This window comes from Pteropus vampyrus, unplaced genomic scaffold, assembly GCF_000151845.1.
Source record: "Pteropus vampyrus isolate Shadow unplaced genomic scaffold, Pvam_2.0 Scaffold8, whole genome shotgun sequence".
NCBI classification, from domain to species: domain Eukaryota; kingdom Metazoa; phylum Chordata; class Mammalia; order Chiroptera; family Pteropodidae; genus Pteropus; species Pteropus vampyrus.
The window spans coordinates 1,254,336-1,260,871 of record NW_011888789.1 but is presented as its reverse complement, the minus strand read 5'-3'; the positions used below and the strand labels follow the sequence as shown (position 1 = coordinate 1,260,871).

The 6,536-nt window shown below is 34.8% G+C and overlaps 1 pseudogene; it reads left to right on the top strand.

The window, feature by feature from the left end:
- Positions 1–4,036: 4,036 nt before the first annotated feature.
- Positions 4,037–6,303, top strand: LOC105300771 (annotated as a pseudogene).
- Positions 6,304–6,536: the final 233 nt, after the last annotated feature.

The following is a 6,536-nucleotide window of genomic DNA, read 5'->3' as shown; positions in this document are numbered from 1 at the left end:
TGAGCAGAGAATTTTCCTACTAACACCTTCTCTTCTAACATAACATCTCTAATCCAATATTCTAATTGTGATATCACTTTTTTTGTTTCTCTTTTCTCTTTAATAATTCTAAAAATTAAACTACAAAACTTATCTTCGTGCATCTGTTGTTGAAAACTATTCAACAACAATAATGATTAGATCATTGCATGCTTTGTAATAAACTTTACCCATGCCTTTCTCATTTAATCCTTCACTCAATCCTGTGATGGTATTACCCCCTCTCCCCCTAAATACATAAACTCAGACATGTGATACACTTACAAAATATGTTTAAATATTTACAAGATATGATCAACAACAAATAATAAGAAAGTGATAGTACTCGAAGAAATAACAAGCCATCCAATGAGAATGTACATCTTTCCATAAAACTGATGAAGGCTGAGAGTAGCTTGCTTACTTTTATAGATATTCACATTAAGTAAGCAGGTATAGGAAAAATTTTCACATTATTCTTCCAAGTTTTCCTCAAAGGTTACAGATACACAATACACAAGTCATGTTGAAGTGTAACTTCCTCTCCTTTCATAGTTTCCAATATCCAGTAATACACATAGTAAATTTAATGTAATAAGCATTGTATGTGAAAATAAATAACATACCACGAGAGAAGATAGCTATGAATGGTCGAGAAGTTCAAGAATAACTCCTCACAGAAGAATTAATAAATGAATGAATAAATGAGATGAAGCTTGGAAACAACTATCCAATCATTTTTTTTTTTTAAATTGGGCCCTGTGATGTATGAGAAACTATGAAAGGGTACTGAAGAAAATACAGAATATAATGTACTTTCTGCGACCTAAGAAATAAAGTTTAAAGAAAAAGAAAGCAGCAGTGATGTGTTGTGCTAGATGAAAACTGATAGTGCTTTGCTGAGTTTAAAAGTACCCTAAAGTAGGAATCTGAAGACCAGAGTTAGACACAGACCAGCTCGATGACCTACAACTCAGTGAGTCCCAGGTTTTTACTTATTAATAAAATGGAACTAATATAATAGCAGCTGTCTCGCCTCTGGCACAGGTTTTTATGTGTGTATCAAATAAAATATTCTATATGAAAAATTTTGAAAATGTTAATGTAGTTTATTTAGATGGAGATTGTTTTTAGCTACCTCCTTGGTGATTCATAGGGAATGTGAGAAACTGAAATGAGTTAATTGGGGTTATCATTTTCAAAGCAGGAAAAATAGAAATTCTTCTTTTAGACCCAAAATGCAGTTATAGGAAAGTTGCCCTAGGGTAAACACATTGATGTAGGCAGCTTGGAGGAGAGGCTAGCAAAAGTATAAATCCCCAGGTCAGATCAGTGGGAAACACAGCAGTATTTTGTACTTCGTGAATGAGTTTGCATTATAAATATAAAAGGGACTGAAATGCATGAACATAAAATCTATTTAGAAGGACACTAAATGTCATTTGGAGGGATTATATGTTTTTATTGAGTTGTTCTATCAAAGTAACATGTTAAATTTGGGGTTTAATTGAAAGTTATTCTGTTAATTAAGATGGTGTTAGTTGCAGTATTAGACAAATCCCCAAATCTCAGTTAATTAACATAAAGTCTCTTGCTCCAATAAGTCTAGTCCAGTGTGTGTTTGGGGAGGTTATTGGGAGACAAGGAGGAGGCAGTTTCTTTTTCACGTTCACTCAGAAACCTAAGCTGACAGTGAGCTGTCATCTTCACATAGTTTCCAAGGTGACTGGTTGTTAACCCCAGTAAACTGACCAGGAAAGCATTTAGATGACTGCATGTAAATTTTTTGTGTTATTTGATTTTTATTTTACTTTGCATGTATGTGTGGGAGAAGGTGTTTTAATTAAAAGTAGAATACACCATCTAGCCATAATCCATTGGCCAGAATTTAGTCTTAAGGAGATATGAAAATGAGCACAAAAAATAAGATGTAGTTGTATGTCCAAAAAGTAAGGGTATGTAAACATCCAGCCATTCTCTGTCATACTCTGCCCTTCTATTCATCCAGTGACTGTTTACTTTTTCCTGTTTTCCCCTAACACAGATCACACTCACCTCTCTCCAAGGAAGATAGCACCAAATCTCATCCAGCCATAACTGGTTCACATCTTTTTGTTGCTCTTTGAGCTATGGAGATCTATAAACTAAACAATTTGTCTGAAACCTGACCTTGAGAAACAAATATATAATGCAGAAGGTGCAACATAACAATGAAAACTCGTTCACAGAGAGACAACAAATAGGAGAAACACAATCATCAATGGTCTATACGAAATTTTGTCATGCAGGCATACATCGGGCAGGGTGTGGTCCTCAGTCCCATACTTCAGGATCATGGCAAAGCCTTGACTAGACCTTGGATCTGCAATTGGGGAAGAATTCATTGAACACTGACTTCTTTTGTCCTGGCTTCGCCAGCTAGAAAGATTTTACTTATGCATCAATGCTGAGTTTTGAAGAAAATGCCTTTCTTGGAGGCTAGAACTTTTCAGCCTAAAATTTGGGGACCAGATAGTCTGTGAAATATTTTCTTTTTCAGTTTGAAATTGCAGCATCTTTGGCAATAAAATTCCCTCAAAAATGGAACATTTTTCTGATATTTTTATTTTCAGTCAGTTCCAGGTGTTTTCCATAGTTCTCAATTTTTATATCTTAACTGCTTCCTTGTCTAAGATGGTATTCTTGCTCAGTTTAATAAAGATGACCTTGAAGCTGATGGTCTTAGTCTTATCTTTTTTTCAAAACTGAGTCTAAAAGCGTTTGATGTTCAAACTATATTAAAATTTTATTCTTGTTGTTTCGGGTCTAGAAGCTAATCTACTCTGGCTTCGAATGTCTGCACTTTCTCTATTGCCTTTTATTTCTGCTTGCAAATAAGGCAATTATAACTTAAGGCCATCTCATTCTTCTAATACCTTGCAAAATGCAGCTAATAGCCAACATACATTACTAACTTCTGTTTTCCAATCTCTTCTGCTAGAGCTAGAGGCTTAGTAGACATGCGGTCTGCCTTATGAGTTATCGCAGATGACATTTTGAACATTTGTTTCCTCACTGTATAACAGAGAGCTCACTTTTTTTCAATTGCTTTTATCAGTATCTTTGTAGCCCATTGTCTGACCAACAGTGAGACATATTTAAGGAATTTTAATTCAGCTTCTCATTTCTGATAAAGACTCTTATATTAAGTTAATACCAGCTGCTATAACAAGAGAAGTTTATATCTTGCCTAGGTAATATTTGATGGGAGTGGAGAGGTGACTGTCTCCACACACTCTAGAATATAGGCTGTTGTATTAAACAAACAAACAAAAAAATCGTATGTATTTCAAAATTACCCCGGAATTCGAGATTCAAATAGCAGATGAATAAAAAGAAAGAGAGCAGATGATCACATAAGAAATACTTAGTTGGCCATGACTAGTGATATTATACATTACTCATATAACTCTGATTCAAATAAATCACATGGGCTGCTCTATGTATATTCTAGGACTATGTTCAAGAGAAAAAAATGGATTTCTGAATAATTATCCTGTCTCTGTCAGTAAGTGAGGTATTTACTGATAAATTCTATTAACTTCAGTGTACAAGCATGACTTTTTTTATGTTCTTCAACTGTATTCTGCTTTACAGATATTGAGAGTTTTATTTTTACAGATTGAAGGTTTATAGCAACCCTGCATTGAATACATCTATTGGTGCTATTTTTCTAACACCATTTGGTCACTTCGTGTCTCTGTGTCACATTTTGGAAATACACAATATTTCAAACTTTTTATTATTATTATATTTGTTCTTGTGATCTGTGATCAAAGATCTTTGGTGATGTTATTTTAATTGTTTGGAGGCACTATAAACCACATCCATATAAGACAGGGAACTTAACTGATAAATAAATGTATGTGTTCTAACCGCTTCACCAATTGGATGTTCCCCCATTTCTCTCTCTCTTCTCAGGCCTCCTTATTCCTTGAGACATGACAGTATTGAAATTAGGCCAATTAATAACCCTGCAATGGTCTTTAAATGTTCAAGTAAAAGGAAGAGTCACACATCTTTCGCTTTAAGTCAAAAGCTAGAAATGATTAAGCTTAGTGGGGAAGGCATGTTGAAAGCTGACAAAACTAGGCCTTCTGTGCCAAACAATTACCAAGATGTGAATGCAAAGGAAAGTTCTTAATCCACTTCCTGTTTGCCCCGGCACTTGCAGCTGCAGCGGTTACCCCAAGATAATTCGCGGATTACAGCCCCAACCTTATCCCCCAACGTTTGCCACAAAATATCTCACTTTAATTATTATTTCCGCATCACTCTGGTATATTGATAGTCTTTGGAAACAAATGACATCATTTGATTTATAGCATTCTGGTTTTAGATGTGGTATTTCCATTTACAAACTAGTAATTCACGATCGTTGAAAATGTCAAATTCTAGAAAACGTAGCATTCTTACATGTGATGTTAGCATCATTCTTGAACAGTAGTTAGCTGAAAATTCATTTGATGACTCCGATTTATGTATACATTTCTGTTACATTAGGATTAGAGACAAGTTCTGTTTAGAAATAACTCCAAGAACAGTTTTTATATTTTATTTTCACATTGAAAACCAGTCAGATTTTCTTCAGCCTCAAAGAACGTATTTATGTAAAATTAAGTTAACACACTTTTTTTTTCTAAATAGGAAATAGGTTAAAGGAAATTAAAAGTGCTACTCCAATGAACACAAGAATGATAAGAAAGCAAAACAACCCTACGCTGACATGGAGAAAGTTTTACTATGGATAGATAGTGAAACCAGCCACAATATTCCCTTAAGACAAATCTTAAACCAGAGCAAGGCCCCAACTCTCTTTAACTCTATGAAGGTTGAGAGAAGTGAGAAAGCTAAAGAAGAAATGTTGGAAGCTAGCAAAGGTTGGTTCATGACATTTAAGGAAAGAAGCCATTTCCAATACATAAAAGTGCAAGGTGAAGCAGCAAGGTCCAATGTAGAAACTGCAGCAAAATATCCAGAAGATCTAGCTAAGATAGTTCATAAAAGTGGCTCCACTAAAAAACAGATTTTCAATATAGATGAAACTTCCTTATATTGGAAGAAGATGTCATTCAGGACTTTCATAGCTAGAGAGAACTCAATTCCTGGCCTCAAAGCTTTAAAGGACAGGCTGACTCTCTTATAAGAGGCACATGCAGCTAGTGACTTTAAATTGAAGCCAATGCTCATTTACTGTTTTGAAAATCTTAGGGTCCTTAAGAATTATTCTAAATTTACTCTGTCTGTGCTGTATAAATGGAAAAACAAAGCCTGGATGACAGTGCATTTGTTTATAACATGGTTTACTGAATATTTTAAGCCCTCTGTTGAGACCTACTGCTCAGAAAAAAGGATTCCTTTCAAAGTATTACTGCTCATTGACAATGTACCTGGTCACCCACGAGCTCTGATGAAGATGTATGAAATGAGATTAATGTCGTTTCATGCCTGCTAACACAGCATCCATTTTGCAGCCTATGGATGAAGGAGTAATTTCAACTTTCAAGTCTTATTTTTTAAGAAATATGTTTCCTAAAGCTATAGCTGCCATAGATAGTGATCCCTCTGATGAATATGAGCAACGTAAATTGAAAACCTTCTGGGAAAAAAAAATCACCATTCTAGATGCCATTAAGAATATTCATGATTCATGGGAAGAGACCAAATATCAACATTAATAGGAGTTTGGAAGAAGAGTTTGATTCCATCAAGACTTGAAGGGTTCAAGACTTCAGTGGAAGCAACTACAGATGTGGTAGAAATAGCAAGAGAATTAGAATTAGAAGTGAAACCTAATAATGAGACTAAATTGCTGCAATCTGGTAATAAAGCTTTAATCAATGAGGAGAAGCTTCTTGTGGATGAGCAAAAAAAGTGGTTTCTCGAGACAAAATCTACTCCTGGTGAAGATGCTATGAAGATTGTTGAAGTGACGACAAGGGATTTAGAATATTCCATAAACTTAGTTGATTAAGCAGTGGCAGGGTTCGAGAGGAGTGAGTCCAATTTTGAAAGTTCTTCTATGGGTAAAATGCCATCAAACAGCATTTTATGCTACGAAGAAATTGTTCGTGAAAGGATGAGTCAATTGCTGTGGCATATTTCATTGTCTTATTTTAATAAATTCCCACAGCCACTCCAATCTTTTTCAACCACAGCCTAATCAGTCAGAAGCCATCGACACTGAGGCAAGACCCTCCACCTGCAAAAATATTACGACTCTATGAATGCTCATATGATGGTTAGCATTTTTTAGCAAAGTATTTTTTAATTAAGGTATGTACATTTTTTGACATAATGCTATTCCATACTTAATAGACTACAATATAATATAACATCATTTTTATACACACTGGGGAACCAAAGGAATTTATGACTTCTTTTATTTCAATATTCACTTTATTGTGGTATTCTGGAACCAAACCTGCAATATCTCTGAGATCTGCCTGCACTCATTGATTCAAGCATTTGATCATGTA